General features: G+C 46.7%; 1 protein-coding gene across 1 annotated transcript in view; it reads right to left on the bottom strand.

The window, feature by feature from the left end:
* The window catches only part of SRPX2 (sushi repeat containing protein X-linked 2), a 204784-nt gene that overhangs the window by 141009 nt on the left and 41754 nt on the right, over positions 1-22021 (bottom strand). The gene's annotated exons all lie outside the window — the stretch shown is intronic.

Here is a 22021-nt window from a genome sequence, read left to right on the forward strand (position 1 = left end):
TCCGTCATGATGTCAGTCTCGAGCATCTCAAGGGCATCATGGTCCAATGATGGAAGATCTGTCTGTTCCATGTATTGAAGTGCAGCATCGCACGAGCCTAACTCTCTAGCCGTGTAGAAACCCTCGTAGTGCGTAGCAAAGGTCTCGGCAATGCGTACATCTGAGGTAACGAGCACCCCTTCCGCATCTCTCACCTGTTCCACCCAGCGTTCCGCCTGTTCCTTTCTACTGAGCCACGCCAGGAGTTTGCCTGACTTGTCCCCAACGTCGTATAGGCGGTGGAGGGTAGCCAGGTTTTGGGTCTTTGCCTCCTCAGTCACCAGTTCCCTATATTGGCGTTGTGTATCTAACAGTTTCCTAAGAGTCTCAGGACGTTTTGTGTTTATATGTTCGCTCTCTAACTCTACTATGTCCCGTTCGATCGCCGCCACCTCCCCCTGTCGCTTCCTTCTTTCCTCTCCCAATCTATTTTGTATTCTGTCCCTCATCACAGGTTTCAAGGCTTCCCATAGGGTTACCCCTGAGGCGACTGATCCTACATTTTCGGCCAAGTACACCCTTATATCAGCTCTTACACCTTTCAGCACCGTTGGATTTTTAAGGTCCCATGCAGTGAGGCGCCAGGAGGACCCGCCCCCATCTCAATTGTGTCCCACACTCACCAGCAACGGTGAGTGTTCCGATATTCCCCTTGCCTTGTACTCCGCTGTATCATCTACGGTCAAATACTGTCTGGACAGGAATATATAGTCCAATCTTGAGAACACCTTGTGTGCTGCCGAGTAGAAAGAGTAGGTCGATTGGACCAGGTGTAGCCATCTCCAGACATCCGTGAGGCCTAAAGTAGTAATCATCTGAGCTAGCGGGGTCTGGGTCTCCCTCGTGGGTGGCACCCCTGATCTGTCCATCCCTTTATCCATAACATCATTGAAGTCTCCACCTATTATTTGGATAGTGTCGGCAGTGTCTATAAGTATGTTGGTCAGCGTCTTAAATGTGTTTGCTTGTAGTTTGGGGGGAGCATACACTGATATTAGTGTGTATGTGCGTCTACGCCATGTTCCCTGAACCCCTACACAGGTCCCCAATGGATCCACCCAAGTGCGTGTGGTGCGGAACGTGGTGGTGTTTTTTATAATGATAGCTACTCCTCTGGAGTCAGTGGTGTACCCTGCGTGTGCCAGTACTTTATAGTGTCCCCTGGCTATAAAGGGGCAATGGGTACCCTACAGATGGGTTTCCTGTAGGAAAGTTATATCTGGGCTCATCCTTTTAAGGTAGGCGCTTACCAGACCTCTTTTAATCTTGTTACCCAGACCGTTCCCGTTCCATGTCAGGACACTGAGTTTCCCGTGGTCTGCGGGCTGAGTTGCTAATGTACCTGCCATTCTAGGGTACAAACCAGACCGTAAGAACGGTCCCTGGTGCAGGAGTATATCATTTTGCGCTCATATACCTGACTGTTGTCAACCAACTGTTTCCTCTCCCCTCCCCCAACATCCCTTCATCCAAACTGTTAGAAAATCCCCATCCCTCACCCCACCTTTTCCTCCTGTCCATCCCATCTGTGGAACAAAAATTAACTCACAGGACTTCCAGGCAGTAAAGGTCTGTCGCCCTCCCACTAGCAACCCCAACTCGGTTATCACAGAGTCTTTGATTGAGGCTCCCACCGGGACCCACCGGACTTTACCGTCCAGGTAACAGTATGTGCGGTTCTATCTCCGCCTCTTGGGCCCCTCCAGGTGGCAACTAACCAACAAAAAAATTAACACTGAAGTAAGTCAAATCAAGAAAAAAGATGTTCATAACTTGTATGCCCCCAGCAGCGGTGTGCTGCTGTGACGGATATCAGTTCCGAACTTCTTCAGGAGTGGGAATCTTGTATTTCCATATCAAGTTCTTCAGTTGTGCCATGCGTTCCCTGTTCTATTTCTCGGATCGCTACGGCTAAAGGGTGTAGCGAGGCGTCTGCCGATTCCTCTATATCAGACAGTTGTTCACTTTCAATGTTCTCCTGCTCCGCACCATTATGCTGCGCCAGACCCCTGAACCTGGACCCCGGCGCCTGATCCTCCTCTGCGGATGCACTCGGGCCCAAAACCCCCCGGCCAGTCGGCGGTCTCTCTGCGCCAGACGACGAGTGCGAGTATCTTCTCATTCTCTGGATTTGGGACCTCTGTGCCTTGGGCGGGCTGCTCCGGAAGTTGGCTGCCGTCATTTCGGATCGAATTCTGCGACCTTCCTCTTCGGCCTCTCGGAGCAGGGGCCGCTCCTCCAGCCACTGCCAGCCTCCTAGGGTCGATTGAAGAAGTGGGACCTGCCTTTGAAGAGAACCTTCAATTTTGCCGGGAAGAGCAGCATGTATGATATGTGCAGATCTCGCAGTTTTGCCTTCACCGAGTCATAGGATCGCCATTGCTTCTGCACATCCTGACTATAGTCCGGGAAGATCATGATGGTTGCGTTCTCCATTCTAAGTTCCCCCTTTTTTCTGGCTTCTCACAGGATGAGGTCACTATCCGCAAAGTTAAGGAAGCGTGCGATGATCGGTCTCGGCCGTGCCCCTTCTGGTGTTTTGGCCAGCAAGGCTCTATGTGCCCTTTCAATGACAAAGCAATTTGAGAATTGGGCCTGCGGAAAGGTTGATGTTAGCCAAGAACGTAGGAAAGCTGCTACATCCGTCTTCTCGATGCCCTCTCTAAAGCCTACAAAATGTAGGTTGTTGCGCCTCGCCCTATTTTCAGCATCATCCACTCTCCAGAGCAGCTGTTTGTGAGACGCTTGTAGTTCCGCCATATCTTTTCGGAGTGTTGTGAGGGAATCCTCTGCTTACTCAAGTCTGGTCTCAGCTGTGGTCACCCTCTCAGACAAATTTCTAAAGTCTTGGCGCAGTAAGCGGACCTCAGAACCCACCTCTCCTATTTTAGTCTCCAACGCCGCTCTAGAGTCTTGTATATCCGTCCTAGAGGCTTGGATTGCCTCCAGGAGCCTGGCCGTGTCACTGTGTGAGCCCAGCGTCTCTGGGATCGCCTCCTTATGCGCCCGCGTCGTGGTATAGCTCTCAATGGATTCCTGCCTCGCTGGTCTCGTCGCCGGGTCCCTTTTCCCCATTTTCTCTCTCCGTCCCGGCCAAGAGTCACCCAGATGGTCAGACGGATGTAGGAGGGGAGGGTCACCTCTCTGGCCACCAGGCCACCGGGCCTCCGTGGGTGTAACGTAGGCCGAGTCGCAGGAGACAGGGGCAAGGCCCCGGGCCGTCTCTGCGTGCCCGTGTGCACTGACAGTGGGGTCGTCTCTCCACCCCGGGCACCCCTCAGGCAGCGGGCCCCTCACCCTGCAGTCCGCGTCGCCGCAGGTTCCTCTGGTAACTCCGATCGTGAAAGCCCTCGAGCAAACGGTCCCCAGGCACCCAAAGCGGCCGGCAGCCCGAGCAAGGTTATCCCAGGCGCCCCCAGGAAATGTCTCTCATAGTGGGCCCCTTCAGGATGAGTGCAGAGATGCAGGATCGAGTCTCCGGGTCCAGGCGACCCTCAGTGGGCCAGACCTCTAGCAGCTGCAGTCCCTATGGGTCAGAGGCCTCCTTTCCTTCAGCTTGTCTCCCCCCCTGGTGGTCACAAGACGCCACCAACTGGCTCAGGGTACGGATCCTGAATGGCTCTGTCCAGGTCCTCCACCAGCCTCCAGGTCGTGTTGTCGGGCGGCTGAGGATGGGGGCGGGGGTGGGGAGAGTTGAACATGCACTCACCGGCCAGCGCCAGGGCCACTGGGCCCAACCACCGTCTGTGTTCCGGGCTCCTCGAGAGTTCGTTCTCCGTCTCAGGCAGGGCCCCTTGCGCTATGCCGAATGTCCCTCCAGTATTGGCCGCACATGTGCAGGCGACCGAGGCACCGGCTTCGGGAGGTCCCCCACCGCAGACTCCGGGCGTCCTCGCTCCACAGCCCCCCTCGTATCGTAGACCTCGCAGCCCTCACCAGTCGCCGCCGCTCTACAGTCCGTATGCCGCTCGCCGGCCGGCCGGCCTCAGACAGGCTTTGGTCCTCCGCTCGGCGCCTTCCTCGATCGCCTCCAGCACCGGGCGTCTCGGCTCCTCGCTTCAGCAGGCACCCATGGGGGAGGGGGGGCAGAGATCTCACCAGCGCCAGGCAGCCCCTTTCCCAGGACTCGCGGGCACAGGATCCCCAAGGGCTGCAGGCTCCAAAACCCAGGAGCAGTCACAGTCGGGCCGCAAGAGCAGACCCGGTCGCCATCTTGGAAAAGAAACCCACGTCGGCAAAGTCTCCTCGCCCCCGAACCGCGTCCACCACCGGCAGGATTTTCCGGGGAATTTGCGTTATAGAGGTGTCAGGACTGGTCCGGACGTTAAATATTTGGTTTGTTTGAAGATTCGGTATCGTTTTAGTGACGGATTTATGCAGGACACCGGGAGCCGATCAGAAGCACGTCCTACTCCACCATGCTGTCGGCCACACCCTCGGGCCTGCCATAATCTTGGTTTCCGTGGGAGTAAATTAGTCCATAAATGCGGGCGTCCACGACCGGTCTGTTGCCGAGGCACCGGCTTGTCTCGGAAAGAAGGTACCGTGCCTGCTACTTCTAATTGTACTTAACTTGTTATGTCCTTGAAAGCGCGCAGCGATGATCCGGATCTGCCCGGGGCCATGTAACTGTGCAACAAGTAACAAGCATTGGCAAAGCCAATACGTCTCGCCTTTGGGACCTTATAAGAATTAAGTTATGCAGCAGGTCACAAAGGCGAGATCTATTGACTATGCCAATGCTTTTTTTCTTTTCCAGGTGGTGTCTTTCAGTCTGTGTGAACCCGAAAATAAAGGGCAGAGGAGTTCATGGGGTGGACCATCAAAGCATCCTGATGTGACCATTGAATTGGTCACAGTGGGGGCAGGCAGGTAGCCTCGGCAGTAATAAGCTGTAAATCACTGCAGAAGCAGGGCCATCAGAGGTAGACGTTTTTGCGTGCTAACCCAAGACTGATGGCCCTTTCAGGGTTGCTTTGCAGGCCCCTGCGCCCAGTTACAGTGGGGAAGGGGAGGAGGCCGTGGGCACTGCAGAGGCCTCGCTCGATGTGCACCACACAGGGGGCTGAATGCTAAAGCAATAATTTTCAATTAGGAACATTCCTGCCTTCCTGGGACGCTTTTTCAAAATAAAGAAGTAGGGGAACGGATTGTAATAATTTTTTTTTTTTTAAGTTCAAATCATATTTTTATTAAACAATAACAGAAATGATAGCGGCGAGAAGGCAACAGAAGAATTACAGTCGTATTATAGAGATACCGCAATCAGACATGGGTTGTTACATAAAACAAAGCGTATACAGTAAAGGAAAATAAAGTACCATCATTGCATTCTCACATTTGTATATAGTTCCGTAGAGCCCTCCGTCTAAAACAAGCCATATAGTACCATTTATACTACATCGTTCCTGCTTTATGGTTCTAAGATTGTCAAGCCCGTGAGTACAAGATATAGCCATTACAGTTCATGCAGCATGCACCCTCCAATTTACTGAGTACAGACCTCATCAGTTAGAATTTCAGGGAGGGTCAAAGGTGAGGGAGGCCTGGTCCAATGAAGACCATAATTTTTTGTTGGTAACCTGCCATGGTGAAGAGTGTAAAGCGGGATTGTCAGTGCCCCTAATGCAGGACAGCCATTCCCTCCATGCATTGAAGGAGACCTCCTCCGTTGATTTCCAATTGCATAGGATCACCTTACATGCTAATGTTAGTAGAAGATCCAGGAGCTGGCGGTCATGGTCCCCCTTTAATGATGGGTCTAAGGCTCCTAGGAGAATGTAGATGAATTCCCTTGCAGAATGTATGCCGAACGTGTCTGCAATGTAGTCAAATATTTTTGCCCAAAAGGTGTGAAGCATGGGGCAATAAAACAGCATGTGCGGAAGGTCACCAATACCAGAGGAGCAGTTCCAGCAGTTAGGTGTATCTCGCAGGCCAACCTTAAATAGTCTCTGCGGGGTCCAATATGCCCTGTTAATAATCATATATTTGGTCTGTGATAGTATCGGCGATACCTTGTGTGTAAGTGCTGATGCATGTATCCTGACCCAGTCTATACTTATGCCAGTGTTGTTTGTTTCTGATTCCCATTTTACCTCATTGCGCCTCATCGACTTGTTGGCCGTTGGCGCGAGTAGTTTATATATTTTTGAGACAAAATGTCCAGAGGATTGAAAGTGGGGTAGCATAGCTTTTAGCCAAGGCGTCACTAGCTTGAAATTGTAATAATTTTTTTAAGTAGAGGCACGCCGTGCCCTTCCGATCCCACCCACTTCTACCACTGCCTGGACTAGGTCCGGAGCTTAGGGGCCTCCTGCATGTACTTTGCAGGGGGGGAGGGATCAGGCGGGCAACTAGGCTGAAAAATATTTCGTGGTGGGGTCTAATTCTTCCAACCGCAGACAGAGTGGCTGTAAGAAGGGGTGAACACAACAAAAGCCTCATTTACAATTAATGGTCTTTTAAAGAGCTGTTAAGTACTCGGGTGCGGCTGCAATTAGATGCTCGCCAGCCCGCGAAGCTGTCTCCGCCCGGGCTGACACACACGAAGGGTGGGGGCTGAAGCCCCGTGAGCCCAATGGGTGTTGCGCGCCGGGGAGGGATCAAGTTTCCACCACTGACCATGATGGAATCCAAGGATCCATTATTCCTTAAGTAAAAGACGAGCTGCCGGCGTGCTGTCTAACCCTGGGCGTAGTGTGCGGAGTGGGGCTACGCGGAGCTACGCGAAGTGGGCACAAAACTACGCCCACCTGCGCACTCCGCGTAGCCCCATTACGCGCCGCCCGCCTCCCTCCCGCCCTCCTTAAATACTGCAATAAATGGCTAGAAAGATTTTAAAAACACTTACCTTGTCCGCCGCGTCCCCGGGGCTCCCTCTCGCCGTCCCTGGATTCGCGCCGTCATTTCGAATACTAATGCGCATGCGCGGGCGCCCGCGCATGCGCATTAGTATTTGAAATGGCGGCGCGAATCCAGGGTCGGCGAGAGGGAGCCCCGGGGACGCGGCGGACAAGGTAAGTGTTTTTAAAAGCTTTCTAGCCTTTATTGAGGTATTTAGGGAGGGCGGGAGGGAGGCGGGTGGCGGCCGGCTACGCAAAATGCGTAGCAGACGGCACTACGCACACTCCGTGCACGGAGCGTAGCTGGCCGCCCACCCCTAGCTGCTGTCCTCCCAGATACCTGCTCTGACATGCTCTGAATTCAGAGGTGCCGTTTCTTCACGTGAGGCTCTTAGGTGAGCAGAGGTGTCATTCTGACATCAAATCTGCGGATAACTTGCCTCCACGGCTGCTGCCTCTAAGATGGGGCACCGGTGGGCGGGCTGGCGTTTGATGGGAGCAGGCTATTGAAACAATATTCTTTCAATAGTGGCAATGGAAGTAGCGTTGCAGCCTGCAGAACTCCCAGAGATCCAGGGTGGAGTTAACAAGACTAAAGGCAATACGGAGGCTTACTTATGTATGTTTCGTTTTTTTAGCTTTTGTTGTATTCTTAAAGACAATCAAAGGTCAGCACGGCAAAGAAGAGATAATCTTAAATTCTACAGTTGTTTTTTTCAAAAGCATCAGTGTTTACATCTGATTGTCTGAAAAGGCATGGCCGTCTGTAATCACTTGGTCCAGTGCAGCTTAAAGGATGCGCTTAGCGGAGGCTTTAGTGGCTCACACAAATGTCAAAACGTTTACTGGTTGCATTTCTAAAGTGTGCAAATATTTCAAAATATTTGACTATTATTTAAAGTCGAGATGAGATAAAGTTGCCTCTGCTTTTTCTTTGAGTGATGTAAGCAAATCAAAAATAATTCTGGTAATTTTTTGGGAATATCTAATTTTCTACACTTGCAATGGATGCAATTAGCAGCCCATATATAATTTATAATATCATAGGCAGGTCTGACGTTTTACTCCCATGCAATTTGGTAACTATTCTTTTAGATAGTGTTTGTGTTCTTTAAACATTCGAATTATTTGCACTTACATATTTTCAGTGTATGTCACATTATGATATGCTATATTATAATGTAAAGTGCAATGCTCTTGCAGAATAAATACACAAACACAAAAACACATATCTTGCCAATCTACCTAAATTACATATTTGCTAGACACTGCACACAAATGTCTGTGTATGTAATGTATTTCCAAGAGGATGTACCAGTGTGCAGGTGGTGATTGCATATTCAGGTCTTGTTGGTGTATGATGCAGGAAATCTGCATTTTCTGGGTGGTCACACCAGGTCGTTTAGCCTTTATCAACAGAGACAATGTGTAAAGTATTTGTGCAATACATTGATTAAAGTAACATAGTGAAACCACCACAAAACGACTCCACACCAGTTTAGAAAAAGAGATAATCTTTATCTGTTGTAAATATGTCCAAAACGACAAAAATCCAATAAGCATTTCTCAATTAATCATTGAAAATTGTCAAAATGCAGTCACTCCTTCATACAGGATGCACGCTGTCAGTTCAGCTATAGTACCAGTGTTTGCGGGGTTAGCGCATGTCGAAGAAGTAAAACAAAATGGTTCCAGGCCCTCCAGTACGAAGTGGATACGTTGTTAGTCACAAACAAAAACAGTGAACCTAGGGGCATATTATCAAGGACAGGCGATACATTATCGCCACTTTTATTGGCAGGAAACTGCCGATAAAGCGGCGATAATGGCCTTGATAATATGCTCTATGAACTCCAATCGAAGCCCATGTTAGATGTGTTCACATCTAACATGGGCTTCGATTGGAATTCATAGAGCATATTATCAAGGCCATTATCGCCGCTTTATCGGCAGTTTCCTGCCGATAAAAGCGGCGATAATGTATCGCCTGTCCTTGATAATATGCCCCTAGTGCTAGCACATGTCAGGGGGGGGTACGTGCTCCTCTGGGCCTTGGCGCGGCAACACAGTGTATAAAAATAAGGTTGAGTGTGGCGCACTACGGACTGGGAGGGAAAGAAATCTACACCGGTCAATGCTCTGGGCCCCGCTGTTTCCTGTACCTGGTTCACTCAGTCAGGATGGCGATTTCAATCTGCGCAGCGCTGTCGCACTTGAATAGTATTTTGCAGGTCACACAGCGAATACCTCGATCCTTGTTAACCCCTTTTGCAGTTAGTTAGCAAAAGAACAAACGGCAGACCAAGGCCAAGCACATCAAGTCCATAAGTACTACCAATTCAGATGGTGGTGCAATCTCTTCCCAACACCCGCTGCGGGTCCAGGGGTGTCAAATGAATGCCAAATTGAAAACAGAAATTGGAAGGTGCACTCTTTCTTGGAGACAAAGAAGCAGCGTACAGAATAATTCCATAATTTAGTCCTTTTATTCAGTAATGTTCTTAAAACTGGTACACTGCCAACTGTTTCGTTCCCGAATGAATGAATGTGTCTTTGAAAAACTTTTACTGTACATACCAATCCTTGAGGTCTAATATACGCCATTTGTGATTGGACACTTGCAATATAGGAGCCCTGACAAGTTCCCACTGCCAAACTTTTGGGAACAAAACACGTTGGCTGTATGCAAGTTTTAAGAAAATTACTGAATAAAAGGACTAAATTATGGAATTATTCTTTACGCTGCTTCATTGACTCCAAGAAAGAGTGAACCTTCCAATTTCTGTTTCCCTTTTGCAGTTAGGATTGAAGTATTTTCTGGTCCTGAGACTTAACAACAGGGGCAAGCCAGCAAGCTCTTGGAGTTACTTGAGATTTGGTTAGGTTGTGGAGGGCAATTTCAATTCTCCCTCACCGAAGAGGTAGCAGGCCAACACACAGAGCAAGATGAAAAGTGGCAGTCCCTTCTGGCAGCACAGCAATCAGCAGACAGCAGGCCAACACAAGGGGCAAAGGGGCAGTCCCTCCTGTCAGCGCAGCTCCTCTTCTTGGCAGAGTCTCCTCAAGACCCAAAAGTGAACCAAATTGTGGGGTGTCAGGGGTCTAGTACCTATAGCCAAATGTGTATTTGAAGTGGGGGAGACATCAAATAGGCCTTTGAATCTCACAAGCTCCCTGCCCTTCCTTTCCTGGCTCCAGGCGCACTACAGAGGGGAATGCAGCTTTTTGTGTGGGGAGAGGCACAGACCTGTTCAGGTGCAATTGTCAACTCCTCTTTCCCACTCTTACTCAGGCAGGCCCATACGCCTGGTGATGGCCCATCAGGATGCAAATGTCTCACCCCAGCTCTCTTTGTGTGTCTGGCTAGACAGAATGCACAAAGCCCAGTTGTCACCCTAACCCAGACGTGTATTCAAAGACAGGCAGAGGCACAGAATAGTTAAGGTAAGAAAATGTCAACGTTCTAAAAGTGGCTTTTTCAGACCTGCAATTTAAAAACCAACTTTACTAAACTATGTGTTTTTAAATTGTAAGTCCAGAGTCACCAAACTTTCTATCTGCTCACAATGGGAAATTACACTTAACATATATTCTAAGGCAATACCTATGTTAACCTATAGCCTTTGCAATAGTGAAAAATGAATCTAGCAGTTTTTTACTACCAGGACAAATATAATTCAAAAGTACATGTTCAACTTTTTAAATACACTGAACCATACTGATGGGGATACCTAGAGCCCACCTTAGGGGTTATTTACATATAATAAAAAGGAAGGATGGGGCCTGGCAAGTAGGTTAACTTGCCAGGTTGAAATCGCAGTTTTTTGAACTGCGCATACAGGCCCTGCAATGGCAGGCATGATACATGGTTAAAGGGCTACTTAGCGGGTGGCAAAATCAGTGCTGCATGCCCACTGGTAGCATTTAATTTAGAGGCCCTGGTCACATACACTGCGCTTTATTAGGAACTTACATGTAAATTCAATAAGCCAATTGTGACTAAGCCAATGGTACCATGTTTAGAGTACAGAGCACATACCCTTTAGCACTGGTTAGCAGGGGCAAAGTGCTCAGAAACCTAAAGTCAGCAAAACTGAAGTCAGCAAAATAGGCAGTCAGGAGGCAAAAAGTCAGGCAAAACCATGCCAAGGATGCCAGGTCTAACAAAAAGGATGAGCTTGCAAACTGAAACTGATTGCACAAAGTTGCTTATAGATGTCATATATGTGCACCAAAGAGCAAGTAAACACATGTGGTGATTGTTTACAAAAGCTTGTTGGAGTCTGATCAAAGAAACACAAAAGCACAATACTGACCCTGGGATAGGTGCATAGTGAGGATTGTGAGCATCTTGTTTCATACTCACACTCCAAAGGATGATTGTGTATGCAGAAGTCAGTTCCATACTGAGGCTTATGAGGCTGTGTACATAATTGCACCGAGGTAGAGCTGATCTCTTGGGTTTCAGCACACAGAGGTGTCATAGCTGCATGTGTACTGGTGACTACCTTTGCAGCTTTAAGGCACGTGGAGACTTAGGGCCTGATTACAGGTTTGGCTGTGTAGGAGCGAGATGCCACACCAGCGCCCTGCTCCCACACCACCAAACTCGTTCACCGACTACCCACCAGATTAGGAGTTTTCTCTTGGTCTGGCGGGCAGTGCGTTGGCGGTCCCAGGAAGTGAGCCTTAGAAAGGTACCACAATGAGAATGCCAAAGCAAGTACCTGCACGGCATGGGCTATTAAGTCCATGCTGTGCAGGAACTGGGGGTGAATGCATACAGGGGGGCACACCATGTTCCCCCCTGCATGCATCCCCTGGCCCTGAGGCAACAGGTTTCCTAAACGCCACACTTTTCATGGCTGGCTCACTGCCATAAAAACTTTGGCAGTGAGGAAACTCGTAATATGCTTGGTGGTGCTGCAGCGGCACCACTGAGCATATTACAGGCCTCAGACTGTGGTCAGTGGTCTTTAGCAGTCCGACCACCAAACTTGTATTAGGGCGGTTGGACTGCCAGTGCTGCGATGCCCATACGTACCTCCATCGTATTCTTAATCAGCCCCTTACACTTCTGAAGTTCTGGTTAAACATAAGCAGCAGAGGTTGAGTCTGCATTTTGGAAATGGCCACACACTGATAGCAGGGTGTTATATTCCCCCCAAAAATCATTTACTTTCTTTTTACTCCTCCTCAGCTCTTCTGCTTGCTGTCACAATGAGTCTTGTAATAACAGTCGAAAACACAACTGATGTGGTGACCCACTGGTCATCCTGGTAAAACAGAAGTTATGTTTTTGTGGCATGGCCTCAGCCTCCCAGGACAACATTTGTATATGGCAACCTAACAAAATGGTGTTCTTATGTTGTTTAATAACTTTAGGCCCTCATACTGAGAGGGCAGCAACCCCATGCAGCCTCCCATGTGGAAAGTCAGTACATTTTCCTTGTGTGGAGTTTGGAATTAATTGGTTCGCGATTTATACGCATTCCAAATTATACACATAAAATCAGTGGATAGCACAGTAATAACACATTTTATTCCAATTTCTAATATGTGAAAACAAAGCATATGTGCTATTTGCCGACATGATTTATTTTAAACAAATTTTATTGAGTTTTGTTATTATTTTTCTTTGGATACATTAGATGTATATACAGAAATAGCTTATAAATGTACAAAGTAGTTCAAGGAATACAATTTCAATGACCTTTATAAAGTTGCCTTTGTGAGAGTAAAAGAAGACATTATCACAGTCTGTATCCTATTATTGCATCATGCAAAAACAACAATTGATGGACGGAATGTTGTACAATGGCATAACATTCACCCCCACTCACAGATCTGGGTTTAATCCATCGTTATTTTGCTCACCAGACCACCCCAGTTCAGACATGGCCATATGCAAATCAGTCTTGACCCTCTGCCTCATAGGAACAGTCCAGCCCGAACTGCCAAGCCATGTCTTTCCTGGACCGGAACCAAGCATCCTAGGACCGGTTTCTGGCTATCAGCCGTCATCAATATGGGTAAAAAATCCTAGGCCATCAGTAAAGTAAGTGAGCAATTAGTCTAGAACCAGTGGCGAAAAGGAAAAACGAATATGAACTGTATAAAAATATATATTTAATAGATATAAATAAAAATAATATAGAGATTCAAAAAATCAAACTATATGATAGGATAAAAGTATGGTTCATAAGGAAAACAACAACAGGTTTTATTAACAATAAGTACATATCATATAAATCATACAGGTTACAATAAAAACAATACATTCACATTAATCAATTACATGAAAAGTACTGAAGAATTATTCATTAAAACTCGACGCGCGTTTCGGCAGAAAAAACGCCTTCTTCAGGAGTCTCTGCTGATATTATTAACAATACTGTGTTTCTATGTAGTATATTGAAAGTTGATGATATCTTCTTACATTCAAATAGTCAGAGCCACTTGATAAAGGCTAATTCCTGGTGTAATCTGTAGTATTCTTGTCAGATGTGAGGACACGTTAATTTCAAACACGAAAATCATGTTAGGCCGCGAGGATGGATGGGGAGAAATTATTTTATGATGCCACAGATATCAGCGTAGACGATGGAACTTGCATGTTCAGATGCGGGTTCTGAGTTCATGTGGTATGGACTACGTCAGTAGCTTTAAACGTCAGCTTGTGGCCAATAGTTCATGGCTTGTATATTTAGAAGGAGCTTCTTGGTTCGTACTCTATATTCTAAAGTTAATGGAAAGCGGCGTCTGAAAGCACCGGGTAAATCATAACTAGAATGGATGAAAATCTCATGGGCAGCAAGATGGTGCTGTTCCAGGGGACGAAATGTAGCTCAGGTAACTCCGGCCGAGAAAGACTGATGGCCTAGGATTTTTTACCCATATAGGTGATTACCCTGCCCTAGGAGTCTGTATATTACTGATACCCAGGGGGTCCTTGTTTTCTCACACCTATCAGCCGTCATCAGCCAGGATAGCTTGATTCCAGTGGCCTGGAGAGCACAGGACTCATGTCTGAGCATACCCGTCCCACGCGGGGTGACAAATGCAAAAACAACAATTGATGGACGGAATGTTGCACAATGGCAGAACATTCACCCCAGTCACAGATCTGGGTTTAATCCATGGTTATTTTGCTCACCAGACCACCTCAGTTCAGACATGGCCATATGCAAATCAGTCTTGACCCTGTGCCTCATGGGAACAGTCCAGCCCGAACTGCCAAGCCATGTCTTTCCTGGACTGGAACCAAGCATCCTAGGACCGGTTTCTGGCTATCAGCTGTCATCAGCCAGGATAGCTTGATTCTAGTGGCCTAGAAAGCACGGGACTCACGTCTGAGCATACCCATATCACTCGGGGTGACAAATGCAAAAACAACAATTGATGGATGGAATGTTGCACAATGGCAGAACATTCACCCCCAGTCAAGAATCTGGGTGTAATCCATCGTTATTTTGCTCACCAGACCACCCCAGTTCAGACATGGCCATATGCAAATCAGTCTTGACCCTGTGCCTCATGGGAACAGTCCAGCTTGTTTCTGTCCAGGGAAGGCATGGCTTGGCAGTTCGGGCTGGACTGTTCCCATGAGGCACAGGGTCAGACTGATTTGCATATGGCCATGTCTGAACTGGGGTGGCAGAGTGGGCTAAAGAACGGTGATGGATTAAACCCAGATCTGTTGACTGGGTGTGAGTGTTTGATTGGTTCAGATACTCCGTCGGTCACCACCCCCTTTTGTACCGCTTTGTTTGCCATAAGTTGGCAGGGTATGCTCAGATGTGAGTCCCTTGCTCACTTTGCCACTGGATTCAAGCAAGCCTGGCTGAAGACGGATGGAATGCCAGAAACCGGTCCTAGGAAGCTTGTTTCCGGTCCAGGGAAGGCATGGCTTGGCAGTTCGGGCTGGACTGTTCCCATGAGGCACAGGGTCAGACTGATTTGCATATGGCCATGTCTGAACCGGGTTGGCAGAGTGGGCTAAAGAACGGTGATGGATTAAAAGCAGGTCTGTTGACTGGGTGTGAGTGTTTGATTGGTTCAGATGCTCCATCCATCACCACCCCCTTTTGTACCGCTTTGTTCGCCATAGGTTGGCAGGGTATGCTCAGACGTGAGTCCCATGCTCACTTTGCCACTGGATTCAAGCAAGCCAGGCTGAAGACGGCTGGAATGCCAGAAACCGGTCCTAGGAAGCTTGTTTCCGGTCCAGGGAAGGCATGGCTTGGCAGTTCGGGCTGGACTGTTCCCATGAGGCACAAGTTCAGACTGATTTGCATATGGCCATGTCTGAACTGGGGTGGCAGAGTGGGCTAAAGAACGATGATGGATTAAACCCAGATCTGTTGACTGGGTGTGAGTGTTTGATTGGTTGAGATGCTCCGTCCATCACCACCCTCTTTTGTACCGCTTTGTTCGCCATAAGTTGGCAGGGTATGCTCAGACGTGAGTCCCTTGCTCACTTTGCCACTGGATTCAAGCAAGCCTGGCTGAAGACGGCTGGAATACCAGAAACCGGTCCTAGGAAGCTTGTTTCCGATCCAGGGAAGGCATGGCTTGGCAGTTCGGGCTGGACTGTTCCCATGAGGCACAGGGTCAGACTGATTTGCATATGGCCATGTCTGAACTGGGGTGGCAGAGTGGGCTAAAGAATGGTGATGGATTAAACCCAGATCTGTTGACTGGGTGTGAGTGTTTGATTGGTTCAGATGCTCCGTCTATTACCACCCCCTTTTGTTCCTATTATTGCATCTTCATTTGCAACATATTCAATGAACTCTAATTATTATGCCATGTTTCTGATAATACGAACACTTATAAAACAATCAAAGAAACCCCCCACAAGTTAAATAACTGGGCGGCACAAGGAATATATATGCTTATATATATGAATCCAAGGTATATATCTACCTGTGATTAGGAGTTATTCTCTTATTGAGCGCATTCTTGTATAGTGCACAACAATATTGTAGGTAGCAATGAGCTCTATACTTATTCCCACTATGCGACCAGTGCAGGGCCCTATTGATATCCATCCACCAATTTAAACTTAACTGAACTAGGTTATATGTTTGTCAGCGTGGCAGGCATTCAGGTGACATCATCAGTTTGTTCTTCCCAATCCCTTGCCTTGAAGGCCTAGATTTGCTGACATGATTTGTGACAGATTTTATCTGGTCAAAAATGTGAAGGCAAAAAACTCATATGTGTGTAATATGCACCCCAGGGCTAATTCTAATTCAGGTGAGATCGATAATTTGAGCTTGATTCCGGATTAGCAACCTCATTAGAATGAGGGCCCTAGCTGTTATATAGTGCCAAGACTAAAGTGCCGATAATCTCAGCACACTTTTAGTGCTTTGTAGTATTTTCTTAGGAAAAATTACCAAAACGCTTTTCAAAATCTGCTTTTTTAGCAAAAACTTGTACACACAATAAATATTAGGCGACTGCAAATCACTGCATTTAATGTAGAAAAATAATACATTGCATACTTTCAACAAAGATGTTCACAAACTAATTAATGTACATGTATTACATTCAAAGCACTTAGATTTCATTTTGTTACATGAGTGGGGAGATGAGAAGCATCCTGTGTTAAGAGTCGGGCTAGGTTTAGCACTCTCCAGGTCTTGGCCTGCAGTCCTACCATTTACAAAGTGCCAACCTTGCACAGGGCATGCTGCAGTCCTACCATTTACAAAGTGCCAACCTTGCACACGACAGGCTGGCTTTGCTAAGCCAGGCACTATTCTGAGAGGTCCACGTGCTGATCCCTGTTTATTTATTTGGGATCTTTAGGGAGACTTGGATGGTGCAATGCCCTAAACTATGCTCATTTGGAACAACCCTATATTTTCTTAACCGGAAAGCTGTCCAAATTCCTGTTTATTGTAATTTTGGATAAACGGGGACAAATAACTTCTTTATGTTTGAACCTCAAGACACTGCTCCCATTTCTGCCTTTGGCACTTGAGCCAAAATGTGGAACACATTAATTCGTCGCCTTGCAAATAGGAAAAAATACAATGTATATTTTAGAGTTACAAACAGGAGTCCAATTCAACCCGCCATCATCACTTTCTGGTTTCTGGGATCCTGTCATATAATGAATCCCATGTACACAAAGTATGCACCTAGAACTCCATATTGCAGAAGCGCTTGGTACAATGAGATGGTTCCCTGTAAAGTGCTATGTTATTTGTTGGAGCCAGGTTTGTGCTAGATATGAAATATCTAAAAAAAAAAAATGAACAGTAGTCTGAGCGCTTCTGTGATTAACTAACAACAGACATCTTGGGACGCAGGATTTTTAGCAAGAACATTAGTACCAGGTGTTAGCAGATCAGACCTCTCAGTGAGATTATTAAAAGCAGAGCTCTGGGAAAGACCCAATAAAAACAGAGCTCTGAGTAAGTCTCAATATTAGATCCTAGTGACTCTTGCCATATCTGGAGTAGTATTGAGTTCATTTAAGTTTTAGAGCAGAGATCAAAGATATCAAATTCACATCATTGCATAACACTTAATTATCAAGAGAAAAGCTATGAGTGTCTTTCTATATTAAGAAAGACTAAAACAATTGTAGAACAAGCATTTACAATGCAATATGTCTCGCAATTACAATATTTTGAGCTTTTGGCATTGTAAATGACATTGTTTTTTTTCCCTTCGTGCAACATTAAGCAAATGTTGTAACGCAAAATGGCTATAGCTAACTTTTTTGTAACTGCGAAATCTATCGCATTGCCTTTGTACTAGTGTGAGTTATCGGTATTGTAAATGGTACTGCCTTTTATTAATGTGATAGTTTGTTCACAACATAAATATAATGCATTTAAAATGTTAATACCCACCCATTTTGAAATAAGGATTCTGAGTGGATATTACATATACTCATGCATTGTCTATATTGGTGTGAGATCACTTTCACTTCAGATATTGGTGTGAGATCACTATCACTGCAGATATAGGTGTCTTCTACTTTTTTTGTTCTTGCAATGCTTATTGAGAAGAAGTAGAATTAAAGTACTATTGTTTCTAATATTACAAGCACTTCTCTTTACCTGTTGTTTGTAACTTCCGGTGTCACGCTTTAGACATCAGTAAGACCAGCAACCTTTCTCATATGGTGGAAAAGCGTATTTTTTGTATTCCATGGTACTCCCGGGAGGCTCAATGTTAAATCTCCATGCATGTATGTATAAGTGAAACTCACAAGCGCAAATAGGTATGTTCACAATTGCAAAACCCTTTCAAGAATGGGAGAAATCGGGTTTGTGCTTGTAAATTACCTCTCTTTTTTTGCATTTTTATATAGCACAAACTCTGACCTAAATGTATTGGAGTGCTTTATGTGAGCACCAGTTACAATTCACAAGCGCCCATTTATTTTAGGTAGGCAAGGGGAGATTAAGTGATTTGCCCATAATAGATAGATTAGCAGCCCTGAGATCTCATGCCAACATCATAGGTCTTCGCACGCAGTGTAAACTGCCCTGGGTCACGAGGTGAGAAAAAGCACTAACAAGCTAAGCCATCTATTTTATCTAACAGGTAACTGTGCTACTCTGTCACAGTGGCTCGGTCCACCTTGTTGTACATCCTCCTTCTAATTTGAGGTTTTATATTGCACTTCCCCTTTTCTAGTTTGAAGTTTTTCATATTCTCTTTTCAAGCTTTATTTTTTATTTCTTTTACTGTGTATAGGGGATGTGTTATGTTTACTGTCTCTTTAAGAGTGTCTTGGGTGATTACATCATTAATAGAATGATTATATTCCAATTGCTGAGAATTTAGTTTGCTGTTACTTTTCCTTGTTGATGGTTGTACATTAAAGCTACTCTACAACTCCTTCAGAATTTGAGTGCTTTTATCACAGACTAAAGCTCCTTGTTCGCAGCATGTCTTACCTTAAGACAGCAGACCCGATGACACGTCAGTACGTATGTTCTGGCAGTATCGTTCTGCACACACTCTTGTACATTCAGGATAGAACATTAATGAAGTACAGCCAACGAAGTCCATATATTACAGTAAAACACGGTTGAAGGGCAAGCAGACATGGCCTGCAGCCTCCGAGGTTGCTTACCCGTCGAATAAACACTGCTCTACACGGGGTACAATTAGACCTTTAGAATAAAAAAAACTACTCATCAGCCCTCTGCTCTGTATGGTCCAGACGTCAATCAATACATAGCGAGAAATGCACAAAGGCAAGATGTACAGAAGCATTATAAGGCAGCCCTGACCAAATGCCATGTCAGGGTTTATGATGAAGACTGCAGAAGGTTAGTCTTATTAAACAAGCCCAAAGCAAACAGGGTGGGTTTTGAGCCCCAAACACTGAAAAGACATGCAAATATGAACACTCTTGTAACCCTGTTCGGGAACGAGACGGTCAGAGGGGCTGGTAGGCTGCGTATTGGGGATTACTGATAACCTAAGTCTATAATCAAGGATACTGGGAGAAGAGTCAAGAAGATCCTGATAACGTTAGGAAAAAGTGGCATAAAGACATTCAAATGTCTGATGTGGGAGTCAGGATCCTTTACAGTGCCTTGCAAGTTATCATAAATATCTCTCTACTACATACAGGCAACAACCAGAACCCAGGAATGGCCGCTGGGGGTTGAAACGGATCCTCATGGTGTCTGTTGAAAAGTAGGGAGTCATCCAGACCATTACACTTGCGTCAGGCGAAGTGCCCTGCGCTTATACAGCCTGGGTGGTGTTGTTTCAAGCTGCCTACTTTGCATGATGCTGGAAATCAACATGGTGGTGCCCGGTAGTGTGAGACCCGACTATTATCTTACTGGTGACTTATTAACACTGGGAGCACAGCCGTAACAGAACTAGGTCCTTGTATAGTGCTCGGAAAGTCACTTTCCTAGCCATTTTTCTTTTTTTTAAAGAGGCGAGGTTTCTTTAGGTGCTCCCTATCTTGAGAGGAATTGGCGAGGCCACCCCACCAGCTGTTACAATGATTCTTAGGCCCGGAGAATCCTACTCTTACCTTCACACATGATGAGGATGTGTAGGGTCCAGGGCTGGGCAGGACATTCGAGCGCCAGGCAGGGCGGCCACTGCATCCTCAGCGCGCCCCGGGGCACACGCCCACAGCCATCTCGAGCTAGTAGGGGAAGCGGCGGCTCTTGCCAGGCTCCCAGAGGTTCATCTTCTCCAGACGGGCTACCTAGCGCCTTATCGTGTGGTGGGATCGGTCACCCATGGCTCGTGCGCAGTATTGGGTATATACAGCCCACCACCTCGTCCAGCCTCTGCCGTTGGGATTCTAATATGTCGCTCACTCTCAGGCCAGGCTCGCCAAACGATCACAGAGCCACACCAATCACAATAAGGGGTGTCCTCAGGCTCTGCCATAGGAAAACAAGAAGCCAGACAGAAGAAGTTATTTGATATTTGATATTTATTAATTTCTATAGCGATGAATCACCCCAAAGGGGTATCGCTGCGCTTAGGACGGTGTGCTGCAGCCAGACTCAAGGGACTCAGAAAAGAAAGGTCTTTAAAACCTTCCTGAATTGAGAGAGGCTCTGACAATCACGAAGCTGGAGGGGCAATTCGTTCCAGAGAGTAGGTGCAAGATGAGAAAATGCTTTGCCACCCTTGCGAGCCTTTTTAATTCTAGGGGTACAAAGAAGTAGCTTGGAGGCTGATCGAAGGGGCCATGGAGGGGTGTACTTGGTAAGTTTGGCAGACAAGTAGGAAGGTCCCCGTCCACTGAGAGCTTTATAAACAGTTCAATCGATCTTGAATTTCACCCACTTTCTCAAAGGGAGCCAATAGATTGTGAAGAAGTGGGATAGAAGCCGTTCTGGGGGGAATTTGCTACTAGACGAGCGGCTGTGTTCTGTACAACTTGTAATTTGTTTAAGGAGGCTTCATTGGCGAAGACTAGCAGTGTGTTACAACAGTCCAGACGGTTTATACTAGAGCTTGCATCAATGTTTTTTTGTGGAAGAAGGCAACGAGGGGAAACTCTTCTGAGCAACTTACTGTATGGAAGCAGGTGCCAGCAGTAGTAGTAGCATGAGCATCAAGTGTGAGGTTCTGGTCGACTCACATTCCTAAATTCTTGACCACTTCTTTAGGAGAAGGGCGGTGCCCAGCTCCTCCGGCCTCCATCTGGGAGTCCAGCTTATAGCTGCTCCTCCAAATAGCATGATCTCTGATTTCTTGGCGTTCAGTTGGAGAAAGTTGATCCTCATCCAGGCAGCAATGGTCTTCATGCCCTCAGAAAAGATGAGTTGTACATCAGGTCTGTTTTTATCAAAGGTGAGGAGGAGCTGGGTGTCGTCCGTGTAGGAAATGAGACTGAACCCTAAGTTCCTTATGAGTTTGGCCAAGTGGGTAACATAAATGTTAAAGAGAGTAGGGCTCAAGGAGGAGCCCTGCGGTACCCCCTTGGTAACCTTAGTGGTTTTAGATCTAAAGGTCCCCAATGTAACCGTTGGGTTGTATCAGTGAGAAAATCTGTCAACCACTTCAGTGCGACCCCCTGTACTCCAATGCCCTGAAGTCTCTCCAGTATGGATCTGATGCGAGATAGTGTTAAACACCGCTGATAGGTCAAGCAGCACCAGCAGTGCCGCCTGACCACTGTTCAGGGCCATTCTGATGTTATCGGTTACCTCAATTAGGGCGCATTCTGTACTGTGCTTGGCCCGGAAACCAGACTGGGAGACATCAAGGCAGTGAGAGGTTTCAACAAAATCAGACAAATGTCTATGTGCTTTTCAATAAGCTGGCTCTGAAGGGGGAGTAAAGAGATGGGGCGGTAATTGGAAAGTTCGGTTGTGGAGATCCTAAGATTTTCACAAATAGGTACAACTTGAGCTGCTTTCCATTCTAGGGGGAGTCTGTTAAGAACGGTACAGATGGGTGTGGCTAAATGTGCGGAAAATCTAGAAGAGATTTTTGCAGGCATAATATCTAGGGGGGAACCAGATTAAATTTTGGTAAGGAGAGAATCAACATCTACCGGAGTGAGTAAGGGAAAGCAGACAAGCTGCAGGGTATTGTTAGGGGAGGCAGGATATGTTGTTGTAGGGTACGATGAAATTTCATTAATTCAATCCCCGATGTAATTCAACTAG

The sequence above is a fragment of the Lissotriton vulgaris genome, chromosome 4_1, assembly GCF_964263255.1.
Source record: "Lissotriton vulgaris chromosome 4_1, aLisVul1.2, whole genome shotgun sequence".
NCBI classification, from domain to species: Eukaryota; Metazoa; Chordata; class Amphibia; order Caudata; family Salamandridae; genus Lissotriton; species Lissotriton vulgaris.